This window comes from Solanum dulcamara, chromosome 6, assembly GCF_947179165.1.
Source record: "Solanum dulcamara chromosome 6, daSolDulc1.2, whole genome shotgun sequence".
In the NCBI taxonomy this organism is placed as follows: domain Eukaryota; kingdom Viridiplantae; phylum Streptophyta; class Magnoliopsida; order Solanales; family Solanaceae; genus Solanum; species Solanum dulcamara.
This window is the reverse complement of record NC_077242.1, coordinates 79,330,977-79,353,489: the sequence shown is the minus strand read 5'-3', so window position 1 is coordinate 79,353,489 and position 22,513 is coordinate 79,330,977.

Here is a 22,513-nt window from a genome sequence, read left to right as displayed (position 1 = left end):
CTACTGGAGTCCTTCCTCAGGTCTTTACGGACTCTACTATGGGAGAATCCAAGAAAATTTTACCCGAACCCCCGGCACCTAAAATATCTGTGGGTTAACACATACGAAAAACTAGCAAAATCGCCTAATTCCAATTACGTCGCCAAAAAAATGCTCCTAAATCCCTCTATAGCGCTGCCAGGGCTACTGGAGTCGTTCCCCAGGTCGTTACGGACACTACAATAGAAGCATACATGAAAATTCAACTTGGACCCCTGGCACCTAAAAAATTCGTGAGCTAACACACACGAAAAACTGGCAAATTGCCTAATTCCTATTGCATCGCCAATAAAATGCTCCTGAACCCTTCTAAAGCGCTGCTGGGGCTACTGGAGTCGTTCTCCAGGTCGTAACGGATGCTACTATGGAATAATCTAAGAAAATTCGACCTGGACCCCCAGCACCTAAAAAATCCGTGGGCTAACACACACGAAAAACTAGCAAAATTGCCTAATTCCTGCTGCGTCGCCAATAAAATGCTCCTAAGCCCCTCTATAGCGCCGCCGGGGCTACTGTAGTCGTTCCCCAGGTCATTACGGACGCTACTATGGAAAAATCCAAGATTTTTTGACCCTGACCCCCGGCACCTAAAAAATCTATGAGCTAACACACACGAAAAACTGGCAAAATCCCCTAATCCTATTGTGTCGCTAATAAAATGCTCATAAAGCCCTCTATAGCACCTCCGGGGCTACTGGAATCCTTCCCCAGGTTGTTAAGGACGCTACAATGGAAGAATCCAAGAAAATTCGACCCGGACCCCCAGCACCTAAAAAATCCATGGGCTAACACACACGAAAAACTGGCAAAATCGCCTAATTCCTATTGCGTCGCCAATAAAATGATCCTAAACCCCTTTATAGCGCCGCCGAGGCTAATATAGTCGTTCCCCAGGTCGTTACGGACGCTACTATAGAAAAATCCAAGAAAAGTTGACCCGGACCCCTGGCACCTAAAAGATCTGTGGGCTAACACACACGAAAAACTGGCAAAATTGCCTAATTTCTATTGCGTCACCAATAAAATGATCCTAAATCCCTCTATAGCACCACCGGGGCTACTGGAGTCGTTCCCCAAATCGTTACGGATGCTACTATTGAAGAATCCAAGAAAATTTGACCCGAACCCCCGGCACCTAAAAAATTCGTGGGCTAACACATACGAAAAACTAGCAAAATTGCCTAATTCCTATTGCGTCGCCAATAAAATGCTCCTAAACCACTCAAAAGTGCCACCGGGGTTACTGAAGTCGTTCCCAGGTTGTTACCGACGCTACTATAGAAGAATCAAGGAAAATTTTACCTGAACCCCCGGCACCTTAAAAATCCGTGGGCTAACACACACGAAAAACTGGCAAAATCGCCTAATTCCTATTGCGTCTCAAATAAAATGCTCCTAAACCCCTCTAAAGCACCACCGAGGCTACTGAAGTCGTTCCCCAGGTCGTTACGGATGCTACTATTGAAAAATCCAAGAAAATTTTACCCGGACCCCTTTCACCTAAAAAATCTGTAGGCTAACACATAAGAAATATTGGCAAAATCGCCTAATTTCTATTGCGTCGCCAATAAAATGCTCCTAAACCCCTCTAAAGCGCTGCCGGGGCTACTAGAGTCGTTCCCCAGGTCGTTACGGATGCTAATATTGAAGAATCAAAGAAAATTTGACCCGGACCCCCGACACCTAAAAATCTGTGGGCTAACACACACGAAAAATTGGCAAAATTGCATAATTCCTACTGCGTCGCCAATAAAATGCTTATAAGCCCCTCTATAGCGCCGCCGGGGCTACTATAGTCGTTCCCCAGGTCGTTACGGATGCTACTATGGAAAAATCCAAGAAATTTTAACCCAAACCCCCGGCACCTAAAAAATCTGTGGGCTAACACACACGAAAAACTGGCAAAATCCTCTAATTCCTATTGCGTCATCAATAAAATGCTCCAAAACCCCTCGATAGCACCTCCGGGGCTACTGGAGTCATTCCCCTGGTCGTTACAGATGCTACTATGGAAGAATCCAAGAAAATGTGACCCAGACCCCAGCACCTAAAATATCCATGGGCTAACACATACGAAAAAGTGGCAAAATTCCTTAATTTCTATTGCGATGCGAATAAAATGCTTCTAAACCCCTTTAAAGTGCCGTCGGGGCTACTAGAGTCGTTCCCCAGGTCATTATGGACGCTACTATGGAAAAATCCAAGATATTTTGACCCGTACCCCCGGCGCCTAAAGAATCTTTGGGCTAACACACACGAAAAACTGGCAAAATCCCCTAATTCCTATTGCGTCGCCAATAAAATGCTCCTAAACCCCTCTATAGCACCTCCGGGCTACTGGAGTCGTTCCCCAGGTCGTTACGGAAGCTACTATTGAAGAATCCAAGAAAATTTGACCCAAACCCCCGACACCTAAAAAATCCATGGGCTAACACACATGAAAAACTGGCAAAATTGCCTAATTCCTATTGCGTTGCCAATATAATTCTCCTAAACCCCTCTATAGCGCCGCCGGGTCTATTGGAGTTGTTCACCAAGTCGTTATGGACGTTTCTATGGAAGAATGGAAGAAAATTCGACTCAGACACCCAGCACCTAAAAAATCCGTGGGCTAACACACATGAAAAACTAACAAAATCGACTAATTCCTATTACGCCACCAATAAAATGCTCCTAAAACCCTCTATAGCGCCGCCGAAGCTACTGGAATCGTTCCCCAGGTTGTTACGGACGCTACTATGGAAGAATCCAAGAAAATTTGACCCGGACCCCCGGCACCTAAAAAATCCGTGGGCTAACATACAAGAAAAATTGGCAAAATCGCCAAATTCCTATTGCGTCGCCAATAAAATGCTCCTAAACCCCTCTACAATGCCGCCGAGGCTACTGGAGTCGTTCCCCAGGTCGTTACGGACGCTACTATAGAAGAATCCAAGAAAATGTGACCCAAACCCCCGGACCTAAAAAATCCATGGGTTAACAGACACGAAAAAGTGGCAAAATCATCTAATTTCTGTTGCATCACCAATAAAATGCACCTAAACCCCTCTACAGCACCGCCGGGGCTGCTGTAGTCGTTCCCTAGGTCGTTACGGACGCTATTATGGAAGAATCCAAGAAAATTCGACCAGGACCCCCGGCACCCAAAAAATCAGTAGGCTAACACACATGAAAAATTGGCAAAATCTCCTAATTCCTATTGCGTCGCGAATAAAATGCTCCTAAAAACTTCTATAGTACCGTCGGGATTACTAGAGTCGTTCCCCAGGTCGTTACGGACGCTACTATGGAAGAATCTAAGAAAGTTTGACCCGGACCCCCAACACCTTAAAAATCCGTGGGCTAACACATACGAAAAACTGGCAAAATCACCTAATTCCTATTGCATCGCCAATAAGTGCTCCTAAACCCCTCTATAGCGCCGCCGGGGCTACTGGAGTCGTTCCCCAGGTTGTTACGGACGCTACTATGGAAGAATCAAAGAAAATTTGACCCGCACCCCCGGTACCTTAAAAATCCATGGACTAACACACACAAAATACTGACAAAATCGCCTAATTTCTATTGTGTCACCAATACAATGCTCCTAAACCCCTCTAAGGCGCCGACGGGGCTACTGGAGTCGTTCCTCGGGTCGTTACGGATGCTACTTTAGAAGAATCCAAGAAAACTTTACCCGGACCCCGGCACCTAAAAATCTGTGGGCTAACACACACAAAAAATTAGCAAAATCACCTAATTCCTATTGCGTCGCCAATAAAATGCTCCTAAACCCCTCAAAAGTCCCGCCGGTGCTACTAGAGTCGTTCCCAGGTCGTTACGGATGCTCCTATGGAAGAATCCAAGAAAATTTGACCTGAACCCCGGCACCTAAAAAATATGTGAGCTAACACATACGAAAAACTGGTAAAATTGCCTAATTCCTATTGCGTCTCCAATAAAATGCTCCTAAACCCCTCTAAAGCGCCGCCGGGGCTACTGGAGTCGTTCCCCAGGTCGTTACGGATGCTACTATTGAAGAATCAAAGAAAATTTAATCCGGACCTCCGGCACCTAAAAAATTTGTGGGCTAACACACACAAAAAACTGGCAAAATCTCCTAATTCCGATTGTGTCGCTAATAAAATGCTCCTAAACCTCTCTATAGCGCCGCCGGGGCTACTGGAGTCATTCCCCAGGTTTTTACGGACGCTACTATGGAAGAATGGAATAAAATTTGACCCGTAACCCGGGCACCTAAAAAACTGCGGGCTAACACACACGAAAAACTTACAAAATCGTCTAATTCCTATTGCGTCGCCAATAAAATGCTCCTAAATCCCTCTATAGCACCGCCGGGGCTACTGGAGTCGTTCCCAAGGTCGTTATGGACGCTACTATGGAAGAATGTAAGAAAATTCGACTCGGACCTTTGGCACCTAAAAAATCGTTACGCTAATACACACGAAAAACTGGAAACATTGCCTAATTCCTATTGCATCTCTAATAAAATACTCCTAAACCCCTCTATAGCGCCGAGGCTACTGAGTCTTTCCCCAGGTCATTACGGACGCTACTATGGAGGAATTCAAGAAATTTCGACACGAACCCCTGGCACGTAAAAAATCTGTGGTCTAACACACACGAAAAACTGGCAAATTCACCTAATTACTATTGCGTCTCTAATAAAATGCTCTTAAGGCCCTCTAAAGCGCCACTGGGGCTACTAGAGTCGTTCCCAGGTTGTTATGGACGCTACAATGGAAGAATCCAAGAAAATTTGACCTGGACCCCCGGCACCTAAAAAATCTGTGGGCTAACACACACGAAAAACTAGCAATATCGCCTAATTCTTATTACGTCGCCAATAAAATGCTCCTAAACCCCTCAAAAGTGCCGCCGGGGCTACTGGAGTCATTTCCAGGTCGTTACGGACGCTACTATGGAAGAATCCAAGAAATGTTGACCTAAACCCCGGCCCCTAAAAAATCCGTGGGCTAACACAAACGAAAAACTAGCAAAATCGCCTAATTCCTATTGCATCTCCAATAAAATGCTCCTATAAAGCACCGCCGGGGCTACTGAAGTCGTTCCCCAAGTCTTCACGGACACTACTATTGAAGAATCAAAGAAAATTTGACCCGAACCCCCGGCACCTAACAAATCCGTAGGCTAACACACACAAAAAATTAGCAAAATCGTCTAATTCCTATTGCGTCGCCAATAAAATGCTCCTAAACCACTCTAAAGTGCCACCGGGGCTACTGGAGTCGTTCCCCAGGTCTTTACGGAAGCTCTATGGAAGAATCCAAGAAATTTTGACCCGTACCCCCGACACCTTAAAAATCCGTGGGCTAACACACACGAAAAACTAGCAAAATTACCTAATTTCTATTGCGTATCTAATAAAATGCTCCTAAACCCCTATAGAGCGCCGCCGGGGCTACTGGAGTTATTCCCCAAGTCATTACGGATGCTACTATTGAAGAATCCAAAAAAATTTGACCCGGACCCCCGGCACTTAAAAAATTCGTGGGCTAACACAAATGAAAAACTGGCAAAATCGCCTAATTTCTATTATGTCACCAATAAAATGCTTCTAAACCTCTCTAGAGCGCTGCCGGGGCTACTGGAGTCTTTCCCCAAGTCATTACGGATGCTACAATGGAATAATGGAAGAAAATTCAACCCGTACCCTCGACACCTAAAAACTCCACGGGCTAACACACATGAAAAACTGGCAAAATCACCTAATTCCTATTGCATTTCAAATAAAATACTGATAAACTCCTCTAAATCACCCCCCGGGGCTACTGGAGTCGTTCCCCAGGTTGTTACGGACGCAACTATGGAAGAATGGAAGAAAATTTGACCCGAACCCCTGTCACCTAAAAAATTCGTGGATTAACACGCATGAAAAACTAGGAAAATCGCCTAATTCCTATTGCGTCGCCAATAAAATGCTCCTAAACCCCTCTATAGCGCTGCCGGGGCTACTGGAGTCATTCTCCAGGTCGTTACGAAAGCTACTATGGAATAATCCAAGAAAATTTGAACCGTACCCCCGGCACCTTAAAAATCTGTGGGCTAACATACACGAAAAACTGGCAAAATCGCCTAATTTCTATTGCGTCGCCAATTCAATCCTCCTAAACCCCTCTATAGCACCGCTGGGCTACTGGAGTCATTCCCCAAGTCGTTACGGATGCTACTATGGAAGAACCAGAGAAAATTTAACCCGGACCCCCGGCACCTAAAAAATCCTTACGATAATACACACGAAAAATTGGAAAAATTGCCTAATTTTTATTGCGTCTCCAATAAATTGCTTCTAAATCCCTCTACAGCGCCGCCGGGGCTACTGTAGTTGTTTCCCAAGTCGTTACGGACACTACTATTGAAGAATCTAAGAAAATTTGACCCGGACCCCTGGCACCTAAAAAATCCGTGGGCTAACACACACGAAAAACTGGCAAAATCTCCTAATTCCTATTGTGTCGCTAATAAAATGCTCCTAAACCTCTTTATAGCGCCGCTGAGGCTACTAGAGTCGTTCCCCAGGTTTTTACGGATGCTACTATGGAAGAATGGAATAAAATTTGACCCGTACCCCCGGCAAATAAAAAATCTGTGGGCTAACACACACGAAAAACTGGCAAAATCGCCTAATTCCTATTGCGTCGCCAATAAAATGCTCCTAAACCACTCTAAAGCGCTGCCGGGGCTACTGGAGTCGTTCCCCATGTCGTTACGGAAGCTACTATGGAAGAATCTAAGAAAATTTGACTCGAACACCCGGCACCTTAAAAATCCGTGGGCTAACACACACGAAAAACTAGCAAAATTGCCTAATTTCTATTGCGTATCTAATAAAATGCTCTTAAACCTCTCTAAAGCATCGCCGGGGATACTGGAGTCATTCCCCAGGTTGTTACAGACGCTACTATGGAAGAATGGAAGAAAATTTGACCCGAACCCCCGGCACCTAAAAATTTTGTGGGTTAACACACATGAAAAGCTGGTAAAATCGCCTAATTCTTATTGCGTCGCCAATAAAATGCTCCTAAACCTCGCTATAGCTCCACCGGGGCTACTGGAGTCTTTACCAGGTCGTTACGGATGCTACAATGGCAGAATGGATGAAAATTTGACCCGTACCCCCAGCATCTAAAAAATCTGCGGGCTAACACACATGAAAAACTGGCAAAATCCCCTAATTCCTATTACGTCGCTAATAAAATGCTCCTAAACCACTCTAAAGCACCACCGGGGCTACTGGAGTCGTTCCCCAGGTCGTTACAAAAGCTACTATAGAAGAATCTAAGAAACTTTGACCCATACCCCCGGTACCTTAAAAATCTGTGGGCTAACACACAAAAAACTATCAAAATTGCCTAATTCCTATTGCCTCGCCAAATCAATGCTCCTAAACTCCTCTATAGCGCCACCGGGGCTACTGGAGTGATTTCGCAAGTCGTTACGGACGCTAATATGGAAGAATCCGAGAAAATTCAACCCGGACCCCCGGCACCTAAAAAATCCTTACGCTAATACACACAAAAAACTGGCAAAATTGCCTAATTTCTATTGCATCTCCAATAAAATGCTTCTAAACCCCTCTACAGCGCCGCCGTAGCTACTGGAGTTGTTCCACAGGTCGTTACGGACACTACTATTAAAGAATCCAAGAATATTTAACCCGGACCCCTGGCACCTAAACAATCCGTGGGCTAACACACACGAAAAACTGGCAAAATCGCCTAATTCCAATTGTGTCGCCAATAAAATGCTCCTAAACCTCTCTATAGCGCCGCCGGGGCTACTGAATTCTTTCCCCAGGTCATTATGTATGCTACTATAGAAAAAAGGAAGAAAATTCGACCCGTACCCCCGGCACCTAAAAAGTCCGCAGGCTAACATACACGAAAAACTGACAAAATTCCCTAATTTCTATTGCGTCTCTAATAAAATGCTCCTAAACTCCTCTAAAGCACCGCTGGGACTACTGGAGTCATTCCCCAGGTCGTTACGGACGCTACTATGGAAGAAATCAAGTAAAATCGACCCGAACCCCCGGTACATAAAAATGTTGTGGGCTAACACACACGAAAAACTGGCAAAATCACCTAATTCCTATTGCGTCACCAATAAAATGCTCCTAAACCCCTTTATAGCTACGCCGGGGCTACTGGAGTCATTCCCCAGATCGTTAGGGATGCTACTATGGAAGAATGGAAGAAATTTCGACCCGGACCCCCGGCACCTAAAAAATCCATGGGCTAACACAAACAAAAAATGGCAAAATCGCCTCATTCCTATTGCGTCGCCAATAAAATGCTCCTAAACCTGTCTATAGCGCCGCCGGGGCTACTGGAGTCTTTCCCCAGGTCGTTACAGACGCTACTATGGCAGACTGGATGAAAATTTGACCTGTACCCTAGGCACCTAAAAAATCCGCGGGCTAACACACACGAAAAACTGGCAAAATCGCCTAATTCCTATTGCGTCGCCAATAAAATGCTCCTAAACCACTCTAAAGCGCCGTCGGGGCTACTGGAGTCGTTCCCCAGGTAGTTATGGAAGCTACTATGGAATAATCCAAGAAACTTTGACCCGGACCCCCGGCACCTTAAAAATCCGTGGGCTAACACACACGAAAAACTGGCAAAATCACCTAATTCCTATTGCGTCACCAATAAAATGCTCCTAAACCCCTTTATAGCGCCGCCGGGGCTACTGGAGTCATTCCACAGGTTGTTAGGGATGCTACTATAGAAGAATGAAAGAAAATTTGACCCGGACCCCCGGCACCTAAAAAATCCGCGGACTAACACACACGAAAAACTGGCAAAATCGCCTAATTCCTATTGCGTCGCCAATAAAATGCCCCTAAACCACTTTAAAGCGCCGTCGGGGATACTGGAGTCATTCCCCAGGTCGTTATGGAAGCTACTATGGAAGAATCCAAGAAAATTTGACCCGGACCCCCGGTACTTTAAAAATTCGTGGGCTAACACACACGAAAAACTGGCAAAATTGCCTAATTCCTATTGTCTCTCCAATTCAATGCTCCTAAACCCCTCTATAGTGCCGCCGGGGCTACTGGAATCGTTCCCCAAGTCGTTACGGACGCTAATATGGAAGAATCAGAGAAAATTAAACCCAGACCCCGGCACCTAAAAAATCCGTGGGCCAACACACACAAAAAACTAGCAAAATTGCCTAATTTTTATTGCGTCTCTAATAAAATGCTTCTAAATCCCTATATAGCGCCGCTGGGGCTATTGGAGTCTTTCCCCAAGTCGTTAAGGACACTACTATTGAAGAATCCAAGAAAATTTGAGCCGGAACCCGGCACCTAAAAAATCCATGGGCTAACACATACGAAAAACTGGCAAAATCGCCTAATTCCAATTGTGTCGCCAATAAAATGCTCCTAAACCTCTCTATAGTGCCGCCGGAGCTACTGGAGTCTTTCCCCAGGTCATTACGGACGCTACTATGGAAGAATGGAAGAAAATTCAACTCGTATCCTCGGCACCTAAATAATTCGCGGGCTAACACACATGAAAAATTGTCAAAATCGCCTAATTCCTATTGCATATCTAATAAAATGCTCTTAAACCCCTATAAAGCACCGCCGGGGCTACTGGAGTCGTTACGTACGCTACTATGGAAGAATCCAAGAAAAATCGACTCGGACCCCCGACACCTAAAATATCTGTGGGCTAACACACATGAAAAACTGGCAAAATTGCCTAATTCCTATTGCGTCGCCAATAAAATGCTCCTAAACCTCTCTAAAGCGTCGCTGGGGCTACTGGAGTCGTTCCCCAGGTCGTTACGGATGCTACTATGGAAGAATTCAAGAAAATTTGACATGGACCCCCGGCACCTAAAAAATATGTGGGATAACACACACAAAAAACTGGCAAAATCGCCTAAATCCTATTGTATCACCAATAAAATACTCCTAAACCCCTCTATAGCGCCACCGGGGCTACTGGAGTCGTTCCTTAGGTTGTTAGGGACGCTACTATGGAAGAATGGATGAAACTTTGACCCGGACCGCCAACACCTAAAATATCAGTAGGCTAACACACACGAAAAATTGGCAAAATTGCCTAATTCCTAATGCGTCGTCAATAAAATGCTCCTAAGCCTCTCTAAAGCGCCGCTGGGGATACTAGAGTCGTTCCCCAGGTCGTTACGAACGCTACTATGGAAGAATCCAAGAAAATTTGACCCGGACCCCCGACACCTTAAAAATCTGTGGGCTAACACACACGAAAAACTGGCAAAATCGTCTAATTTCTATTGCATCTCCAATAAAATGCTTCTAAACCCCTCTACAGCGCCGCTGGGGCTACTGGAGTCGTTTCCCAGGTCGTTACGGATGCTACTATTGAAGAATCTAAGAAAATTTGACCCAAACCCCCAACACCTAAAAAATTCGTGGGCTAACACACACGAAAAACTGGCAAAATCGCCTAATTCCTATTGCGTCGCCAATCAAATACACCTAAACCCCTCAAAAGTGCCGCCGGGGTTACTGAAGTCGTTCGTAGGTTGTTACGGACGCTACTATAGAAGAATCAAGGAAAATTTTACTTGAACCCCCGACACCTTAAAAATCCTTACGCTAACACACACGAAAAACTGGCAAAATTGCCTAATTCCTATTGCGTCTCAAATAAAATGCTCCTAAACCCCTCTATAGCGCCGTCGGGGCTACTAGAGTCGTTTCCCAGGTCGTTACGGATGCTACTATTGAAAAATGCAAGAAAATTTGACCCGGACCCCCGGCACCTAAAAATTCAATGGGCTAACACACACGAACAATTGGCAAAATCGCCTAATTCCTATTGCGTATCTAATAAAATGTTCCTAAACCCCTCTAAAGCACTACCGAGGCTACTGGGGTAGTTACGGATGCTACTATTGAAGAATCTAAGAAAATTTGACTCGAACCCTCGGCACCTAAAAAATCCTTACGCTAATACACAAGAAAAACTAGCAAAATTGACTAATGCCTATTGCGTCTCTAATAAAATGCTCCTAAACCCCTCTATAGGGCCGCCGGGGCTACTGGAGTCATTCCCCAGGTCGTTATGGATTCTACTATGGAAGAATCCAAGAAACTTTGACCCGAACCCTCGGCACCTAAAAAATCCTTACGCTAATACACACGAAAAACTGACAAAATTCCCTAATTTCTATTGCGTCTCTAATAAAATGCTCCTAAACTCCTCTAAAGCACCGCTGGGACTACTGGAGTCATTCCCCAGGTCGTTACGGACGCTACTATGGAAGAAATCAAGTAAAATCGACCCGAACCCCCGGTACATAAAAATGTTGTGGGCTAACACACACGAAAAACTGGCAAAATCACCTAATTCCTATTGCGTCACCAATAAAATGCTCCTAAACCCCTTTATAGCTACGCCGGGGCTACTGGAGTCATTCCCCAGATCGTTAGGGATGCTACTATGGAAGAATGGAAGAAATTTCGACCCGGACCCCCGGCACCTAAAAAATCCATGGGCTAACACAAACAAAAAATGGCAAAATCGCCTCATTCCTATTGCGTCGCCAATAAAATGCTCCTAAACCTGTCTATAGCGCCGCCGGGGCTACTGGAGTCTTTCCCCAGGTCGTTACAGACGCTACTATGGCAGACTGGATGAAAATTTGACCTGTACCCTAGGCACCTAAAAAATCCGCGGGCTAACACACACGAAAAACTGGCAAAATCGCCTAATTCCTATTGCGTCGCCAATAAAATGCTCCTAAACCACTCTAAAGCGCCGTCGGGGCTACTGGAGTCGTTCTCCAGGTCGTTATGGAAGCTACTATGGAAGAATCCAAGAAACTTTGACCCGGACCCCCGGTACCTTAAAAATCCGTGGGCTAACACACACGAAAAACTGGCAAAATCGCCTAATTCTTATTGCGTCACCAATAAAATGCTCCTAAACCCCTTTATAGCGCCGTCAGGGCTACTGGAGTCATTCCACAGGTCGTTAGGGATGCTACTATGGAAGAACAGAAGAAAATTTGACCCGGACCCCCGGCACCTAAAAAATCCATGGGCTAACACATACGAAAAACTGGCAAAATCGCCTAATTCCTATTGCATCGCCAATAAAATGCTCCTAAACCTCTCTATAGCGCCGCCGGGGCTACTGGAGTCTTTCCCCAGGTCGTTACAGTTGCTACTATGGAAAATTGGACGAAAATTCGACTTGTACCCCCGGCACCTAAAAAATCTGCAGGCTAACACATATGAAAAAATGGCAAAATCGCCTAATTCCTATTGCGTTGCCAATAAAATGCTCCTAAACTACTCTAAAGCGCCGTCGGGGATACTGGAGTCGTTCCCCAGGTCGTTATGGAAGCTACTATGGAAGAATCCAAGAAAATTTGACCCGGACCCCCGGTACCTTAAAAATCCGTGGGCTAACACACACGAAAAACTGGCAAAATTGCCTAATTCCTATTGCCTCGCCAATTCAATGCTCCTAAACCCCTCTATAGCGCCGCCGGGGCTACTGGAGTCGTTCCCCAAGTCGTTACGGATGCTACTATGGAAGAATCAGAAAAAATTCAACCCGGACCCCGGCACATAAAAAATACGTGGGCCAACACACACAAAAAATTGGCAAAATTGCCTAATTTTTATTGCGTCTCTAATAAAATGCTTCTAAATCCCTTTATAGCGCCGCTGGGGCTATTGGTGTCGTTCCCCAAGTCGTTACGGACACTACTATTGAAGAATCCAAGAAAATTTGACCCGGAACCCCGGCACCTAAAAAATCCGTGGGTTAACACATACGAAAACTGGCAAAATCGCCTAATTCCAATTGTGTCGCCAATAAAATGCTCCTAAACCCCTTTGTAGCGCCACCGGGGCTACTGGAGTCGTTCCCTAGGTCGTTAGAGACGCTACTATGGAAGAATGGATGAAAATTTGACCCGGACCGCCGACACCTAAAATATCAGTGGGCTAACACACACGAAAAACTGGCAAAATTGCCTAATTCCTATTGCGTCGTCAATAAAATGCTCCTAAACCTCTCTAAAGCGCCGCTGGGGATACTAGAGTCGTTCCCCATGTCGTTACGAACGCTACTATGGAAGAATCCAAGAAATGTTGACCCGGACCCCCGGCACCTTAAAAATCTGTGGGCTAACATACACGAAAAACTGGCAAAATCGCCAAATTCCTATTGCCTCACCAATTCAATGCTCCTAAACCCCTTTATAGCGCCGCCGGGGCTACTAGAGTCATTCTCCAGGTCGTTACAGACGCTACTATGGAAGAATCCAAGAAAATTTGACATGGACCCCCGGCACCTAAAAAATATGTGGGATAACACACACAAAAAACTGGCAAAATTGCCTAATTCCTATTCTGTCGCCAATAAAATGCACCTAAACCACTCTATAACGCCGTCGGGGCTATTGGAGTCTTTACCCAGGTCGTTACAGATGCTACAATGGAAGAATGGAATAAAATTCGACCCGTACCCCCGGCACCTAAAAAATCCGCAGACTAACACACACGAAAAACTGGCAAAATCGTCTAATTCTTATTGTGTCGCCAATAAAATGCTCCTAAACCACTCTAAAGTGCGGCCGCGGCTACTGGAGTTGTTCCCCAGGTCGTTGTGGAAGCTACTATGGAAGAATCCAAGAAAATTTGACCCGGACCCCCGGCACCTTAAAAATCCGTGGGCTAACACATACGAAAAACTGGCAAAATCGCCTAATTCCTATTGCCTCGCCAATTCAATGCTCCTAAACCCCTCTATAGCGTCGCCGGGGCTACTAGAGTCGTTCCCCAAGTCGTTACAGATGCTACTATGGAAGAATCAGAGAAAATTCAACCCGTACCCCTGGCACCTAAAAAATCCTTACGCTAATACGACCAAAAAATTGACAAAATTGCCTAATTTCTATTGCATCTCCAATAAAATGCTTCTAAACCCCTCTACAGCGCCGCCGGGGCTACTGGAGTCGTTCCCCAGGTCGTTACAGATGCTACTATTGAAGAATCTAAGAAAATTTGACCCGAACCCCCAACACCTAAAAAATTCGTGGGCTAACACACACGAAAAACTGGCAAAATCGCCTAATTCCTATTGCGTCGCCAATAAAATGCTCCTAAACCCCTCAAAAGTGCCGCCGGGGTTACTGAAGTCGTTCCCAGGTTGTTACGGACGCTACTATAGAAGAATCAAGGAAAATTTTACTTGAACCCCCGGCACCTTAAAAATCCTTACGCTAACACACACGAAAAACTGGCAAAATCGCCTAATGCGTCTCAAATAAAATGCTCCTAAACCCTTCTAAAACGCCACCGGGGCTACTAGGGTCGTTACTGATGCTACTATCGAAGAATCCAAGAAAATTTGACCCGAACCCTCGGCACCTAAAAAATCCTTACGCTAATACACACAAAAAACTGGCAAAATTGACTAATGACTATTGCATCTCCAATAAAATGCTCCTAAACCCTCTATAGGGGCGCCGGGGCTACTGGAGTCATTCCCCAGGTCGTTATGGATTCTACTATGGAAGAATCCAAGAAAATTTGACCCGAACCCTCGGCACCTAAAAAATCCTTATGCTAATACACACGAAAAACTGACAAAATTCCCTAATTTCTATTGCGTCTCCAATAAAATGCTCCTAAACCCCTCTAAAGCACCACTGGGACTACTAGAGTCATTCCCCAGGTCGTTACGGATGCTACTATGGAATAAATCAAGTAAAATCGACTCGAACCCCCGGTACATAAAAATTCTATGGGCTAACACACACGAAAAACTGGCAAAATCACCTAATTCCTATTGCGTCACCAATAAAATGCTCCTAAACCCCTTTATAGCTACGCCGGGGCTACTGGAGTCGTTCCCCAGGTCATTAGGGATGCTACTATGGAAGAATGGAAGAAAATTCGCCCCGGATCCCCGGCACCTAAAAAATCCATGGGCTAACCCACACAAAAAAATGGCAAAATCACCTCATTCCTATTGCGTCGCCAATAAAATGCTCCTAAACCTCTCTATAGCGCCGCCGGGGCTACTGGAGTCTTTCCCCAGGTCGTTACAGACGCTACTATGGAAGACTGGATGAAAATTTGACCTGTACCCTAGGCACCTAAAAAATCCGCGGGCTAACACACACGAAAAACTGGCAAAATCGCCTAATTCCTATTGCGTCGCCAATAAAATGCTCCTAAACCACTCTAAAGCGCCGTCGGGGCTACTGGAGTCGTTCCCCAGGTCGTTATGGAAGCTACTATGGAAGAATCCAAGAAAATTTGACCCGGACCCCCGGTACCTTAAAAATCTGTGGGCTAACACACATGAAAAACTGGTAAAATCACCTAATTCCTATTGCGTCACCAATAAAATGCTCCTAAACCCCTTTATAGCAACGCCGGGGCTACTGGAGTCATTCCACAGGTCGTTAGGGATGCTAATATGGAAGAATGGAAGAAAATTTGACCCGGACCCTCGGCACCTAAAAAATCCATGGGCTAACACACACGAAAAACTGGCAAAATTGCCTAATTCGTATTGCGTCGCCAATAAAATGCTCCTAAACCTCTCTATAGCGCCGCCGGGTCTACTGGAGTCTTTCCCCAGGTCGTTACAGACGCTACTATGGAAGATTGGACGAAAATTCGACTTGTACCCCCGGCACCTAAAAAATCCGCAGGCTAACACACACGAAAAACTAGCAAAATCGCCTAATTCCTATTGCGTCGCCAATAAAATGCTCCTAAACCACTCTAAAGCGCCGTCGGGGATACTGGAGTCGTTCCCCAGATCGTTATGGAAGCTACTATGGAAGAATCCAAGAACATTTGACCCGGACCTCCGGTACCTTAAAAATCCGTGGGCTAACACACACGAAAAACTGGCAAAATTGCCTAATTCCTATTGTCTCACCAATTCAATGCTCCTAAACCCCTCTAGAGCGCCGCCGGGGCTACTGTAGTCGTTCCCTAAGTCGTTAAGGACGCTACTATGGAAGAATCAGAGAAAATTCAACCCGGACCCCGGCACCTAAAAAATCCGTGGGCCAACACACACAAAAAACTGGCAAAATTGCCTAATTTTTATTACGTCTCTAATAAAATTCTTCTAAATCCCTCTATAGCGCCGCTGGGGCTACTGGAGTCGTTCCCCAAGTCGTTACGGACACTACTATTGAAGAATCCAAGAAAATTTGAGCCGGAACCCCGGCACCTAAAAAATCCGTGGGCTAACACATATGAAAAACTGGCAAAATCGCCTAATTCCAATTGTGTCGCTAATAAAATGCTCCTAAACCTCTCTATAGTGCCGCCGAGGCTATTGGAGTCTTTCCCAGGTCGTTATGGATGCTACTATGGAAGAATGGAAGAAAATTCAACTCGTACCCTTGGCACCTAAATAATTCGCGGGCTAACACACATGAAAAATTGTCAAAATCGAGTAATTCCTATTGCATATCTAATAAAATGCTCCTAAATCCCTCTAATGCACCGCCGGGGCTATTGGAGTCGTTACGTACGCTACTATGGAAGAATCCAAGAAAAGTTTACCCGGACCCCCGGCACCTGAAAAATCTGTGGGCTAACACACACGAAAAACTGGCAAAATCGCCTAATTCCTATTGTCTCACCAATTCAATGCTCCTAAACCCCTCTATAGCGCCACCGGGGCTACTGGAGTCGTTCCCCAGGTCGTTACGGACGCTACTATGGAAGAATCCAAGAAAATTTGACATGGACCCCCCGGCACCTAAAAAATATGTGGGATAACACACATGAAAAACTGGCAAAATTGCCTAAATCCTATTGTATCACCAATAAAATGCTCCTAAACCCCTCTATAGCGCCACCAAGGCTACTGGAGTCGTTCCCTAGGTCGTTACGGACGCTACTATGGAAGAATGGTCGAAAATTCGACCCGGACCGCCGACACCTAAAATATCAGTGGGCTAACACACACGAAAAACTGGCAAAATTGCCTAATTCCTATTGCGTCGTCAATAAAATGCTCCTAAACCTCTCTAAAGCGCCGCTGGGGATACTAGAGTCGTTCCCCAGGTTGTTGCGAACGCTACTATGGAAGAATCCAAGAAAAGTTTACCCGGACCCCCGGCACCTGAAAAATCTGTGGGCTAACACACACGAAAAACTGGCAAAATCGCCTAATTCCTATTGTCTCACCAATTCAATACTCCTAAACCCCTTTATAGCGCCACCGGGGCTACTGGAGTCGTTCCCCAGGTCGTTACAGACGCTACTATGGAAGAATCCAAGAAAATTTGACATGGAACCCCGGCACCTAAAAAATATGTGGGATAACACACATAAAAAACTGGCAAAATCGCCTAATTCCTATTATGTCGCCAATAAAATGCACCTAAACCTCTCTATAACACCGCCGGGGCTATTGGAGTCTTTATCCAGGTTGTTACAGATGCTACTATGGAAAAATGGAAGAAAATTCAACCCGTACCCCCGGCACCTAAAAAATCCGCAGACTAACACACACGAAAAATTGGCAAAATCGCCTAATTCCTATTGTGTCGCCAATAAAATGCTCCTAAACCACTCTAAAGCGCTGCCTCGGCTACTGGAGTTGTTCCCCAGGTCGTTGTGGAAGCTACTATGGAAGAATCCAAGAAAATTTGACCTGGACCCCCGGCACCTTAAAAATCCGTGGGCTAAGACACACGAAAAACTGGCAAAATCACCTAATTCCTATTGCCTCGCCAATTCAATGCTCCTAAACCCCTCTATAGCGTCGCCGGGGCTACTGGAGTTGTTCCCCAAGTCGTTACAGACGCTACTATGGAAGAATCAGAGAAAATTCAACCCGGACCCCTGGCACCTAAAAAATCCTTACACTAATACAACAAAAAAATTGAATAAATTACCTAATTTCTATTGCATCTCCAATAAAATGCTTCTAAACCCCTCTACAGCACCGCCGGGGCTACTGGAGTCGTTCCCCAGGTCGTTACGGACGCTAGTATTGAAGAATCTAAGAAAATTTGACCCGAACCCCCAACACCTAAAAAATTCGTGGGCCAACACACACGAAAAACTGGCAAAATCGCCTAATTCCTTTTGCGTCGCCAATAAAATGCACCTAAACCCCTCAAAAGTGCCGTCGGGGTTATTGAAATTGTTCCCAGGTTGTTACGGACGCTACTATAGAAGAATCAAGGAAAATTTTACTTGAACCCCCGGCACCTTAAAAATCCTTACGCTAACACACACGAAAAACTGGCAAAATCGCCTAATTCCTATTGCGTCTCAAATAAAATGCTCCTAAACCCCTCTAAAGCGCCACCGGGGCTACTGAAGTCGTTTCCCAGGTCGTTACAGACGCTACTATTGAAAAATGCAAGAAAATTTGAACCGGACCCTCGACACCTAAAAATTCAATGGGCTAACACACACGAACAATTGGCAAAATCGCCTAATTCCTATTGCGTATCTAATAAAATATTCCTAAACCCCTCTAAAGCACTACCGGGCCTACTCGGGTCGTTATGGATGCTACTATCGAAGAATCTAAATAAATTCGACCCGAACCCTCGGCACCTAAAAAATCCTTACGCTAATACACACGAAAAACTGGCAAAATTGACTAATGCCTATTGCGTCTCAAATAAAATGCTCCTAAACCCTCTATAGGGCCGCCGGGGCTACTGGAGTCATTCCCCAGGTCGTTATGGATTCTACTATGGAAGAATCCAAGAAAATTTGACCCGAACCCTCGGCACCTAAAAGATCCTTACGCTAATACACACGAAAAACTGACAAAATTCCCTAATTTCTATTGCGTCTCCTATAAAATGCTCCTAAACCCCATCTAAAGCACCGTCAGGGCTATTGGAGTCATTCCCCAGGTCGTTACAGACACTACTATTGAAGAATCAAAGAAAATTTGACCCGGACCCCCAGCACCTAAAAAATCCATGGGCAAAGTGGCAAAATTGCCTAATTTCTATTGCGCCGCCAATAAAATACTCCTAAACCTCTCTTTAGCGCCGTCGGGGCTACTAGAGTCATTCCCTAGGTCGTTACGGACACTACAATGGAAGAATCCAAGAAATTTCGACATGGCCCCCCAGCATGTAAAAAATCTGTGGGCTAACACACACGAAAAACTGGCAAAATTTCCTAATTCCTATTGCGTCTCAAATAAAATGCTCCTAAACCCCTCTAAAGTGCCGCAGGGACTACTGGAGTCATTCCCCAGGTCGTTACGGACGCTACTATGGAAGAATCTAAGAAATTTAGACCTGAACCCCCGGCACCTAAAAAATCTGTGGGTTAACACACACGAAAAATTGGCTAAATCGCCTAATTCCTATTGTGTCGCCAATAAAATGCTCCTAAATCCCTCTATAGCACCGCCGGGGCTACTTGAGTCATTCCCCAGGTCATTACGGACGCTACTATAGAAGAATCCAAAAAAATTTGACCCGAACCCCGGCACCTAAAATATCTGTGGGCTAACACACACGAAAAACTGGCAAAATCACCTAATTCCTATTGCGTCTCCAATAAAATGCTCCTATACCCCTCTAAAGCACCGCCGGGGCTACTGGAGTCGTTCCCCAGGTCGTAACGGACGCTAATATGGAAGAATCCAATAAAATTTGACCCGGACCCCCGGCACCTAAAAAATCTGTGGGCTAACACACACAAAAGAACTGGCAAAATCTCCTAATTCCTATTGCGTCGCCAATAAAATACTCCTAAATCCCTCTATAGCACCGCCGGGGCTACTTGAGTCGTTCCCCAGGTCGTTACGGACACTACTATGGAAGAATCCAAGAAAATTTGATCTGGACCCCCGGCACCTAAAATATCTGTTGGCTAACACACACGAAAGAACTGGCAAAATTTCCTAATTCCTATTATGTCTCTAATAAAATGCTCCTATACCCCTCTACGGACGCTACTATGGAAGAATCCATGAAATTTTGACCCGGACCTTCGGCACCCAAAAAATCTGTGGGCTAACAAACTCGAAAAACTAGCAAAATCTCCTAATTCCTATTGCATCACCAATAAAATGCTCCTAAACCCCTCTATAGCACCGTTGGAGCTACTGGAGCTGTTCTCCAGGTTGTTACGGATGCTACTCTGGAAGAAATCAAGAAAATTCGCCCCGCACCCCTGGCACCTAAAAAATCCGTGGGCTAACACACACGAAAAACTGGTTAAAATCGTATAATTCCTATTGCATCGCCAATAAAATACTCTTAAACCCCTCTAAAGCGCCGCCGGGGCTACTGGAGTCGTTCCCCAGGTTGTTAAGGACGCAACTATGGTAGAATGGAAGAAAATTTGACCCAGACCCCCGGCACCTAAAAAATTCGTGGATTAACACACACGAAAAACTAGGAAAATCGCCTAATTCTTATTGCGTCGCCAATAAAATGCTCCTAAACCCTTCTATTGCACTGTCGGCTCTACTAGAGTCGTTCCCCAGATCGTTATGGACGCTACAATGGAAGAAATCAAGAGATTTCGACCCAGACCCCCGGCACCTAAAAATTCTGTGGGTTAACACACACGAAAAATTTGCAAAATCGCCTAATTCCTATTACGTCACCAATTAAATGCTCCTAAATCCCTCTATAGCGACGCCGGTGCTACTGGAGTCGTTCCCCAGGTCGTTACGGAAGATACTATGGAAGAATCCAAAAAAAATTGACCCGAACCCATGGCACCTAAAAAATCTGTGGGCTAACACACACGAAAAACTAGCAAAATCGCCTAATTCCTATTGCGTCTCCAATAAAATGCTCCTATACCCCTCTAAAGCGCCGTCGGGGCTACTGGAGTCGTTCCCCAGGTCCTTACGGACGCTACTATGGAAGAATCCAAGAAAATTTGTCCTGGACCCCCGGCACCTAAAAAATCCGTGGGCTATAACACACACGAAAGAACTGGCAAAATTTCCTAATTCCTATTGCGTCGCCAAGAAAATGCTTCAAAATCCCTCTACAGCGCCGCTGGGGCTACTGGAGTCGTTCCCCAGGTCGTTACGGATGCTAGTATTGAAGAATCTAAGAAAATTTGACCCGAACCCCCAACACCTAAAAAATTCGTGGGCTAACACACACAAAAAACTGGCAAAATCGCCTAATTCCTATCGCGTCGCCAATAAAATGCTCCAAAACCCCTATAAAGCGCCGCCGAGGCTACTGTAGTCGTTCCCCAGGTCGTTACGAACGCTACTATGGAAAAATCCAACAAAAGTAGACCAGAACCCCCGGCACCTAAAAAATCTGTGGGCTAACACACTCGAAAAACTGGAAAAATCCCCTAATCCGATTGCGTCGCCAATAAAATGCTCCTAAACCCCTCTATAGCACCTCCGAGGCTACTGGAGTCCATCCCCAGGTCTTTACGGATGCTACTATGGAAGAATCCAAGAAAATTTGATCCGAACCCCCGGTACCTAAAAAATCCATCGGTTAACACAAACGAAAAACTGGCAAAATCGCCTAATTCCTATTGTGTCGCCAATAAAATGCTCCTAAATCCCTCTATAGCGCCGCCGGGGCTACTGGAGTCGTTCCTCAGGTCGTTATGGACACAACTATGGAAGAATACAAGAAAATTCGACTTGGACCCCTGGCACCTAAAAAATCTGTGCGCTAACAAACACGAAAAACAGGCAAAATCGCCTAATTCCTATTGTGTCTCCAATAAAATGCTCCTATACCCCTCTAAAGCGTCGCCGGGGCTACTAGAGTCGTTTCCCAGGTCGTTACGGACGCTACTATGGAACAATCAAAAAATATTTGACCCGGACCCCCGGCACCTAAAAAATCCGTGGGCTAGTTCAATTGGACATGTAGGTTATATTCGTACTGGTTTCTCATGTGGAACCATAGAAGGAATTCAATTACTACTAATTGGTATCTTTATTTATGCATCAATGACGATAGATGCATTCGCCATAGTTTTAGCATTACGGCAAACCCGTATCAAACACACATGAAAAACTGGCAAAATTGCCTAATTCCTATTGCGTATCCAATTAAATCCTCCTATACCCCTCTAAAGCACCGTCGAGGCTAGTGGAGTCGTTCCCCAGGTCGTTACGGACGCTACTATAGAAGAATCCAAGAAAATTTGACCCGGACCCCCGGCACCTAAAAATCCGTGGGCTAACACACACGAAAAAACTAGCAAAATCTCCTAATTCCTATTGCGTCGCCAATAAAATGCTCTTAAGCCCCTCTAAAGTGCCACCAGGGCTACTGGAGTCATTCTCAGGTTGTTATGGACGCTACAATGGAAGAATCCAAGAAAAGTTGACCCGGACCCCCGACACCTAAAAAATCTGTGGGCTAACACACATGAAAAACTAGCAAAATCGCCTAATTCCTATTACGTCGCCAATAAAATGCTCCTAAACCACTCACAAGTGCCGCCGGGGATACTGGAGTCATT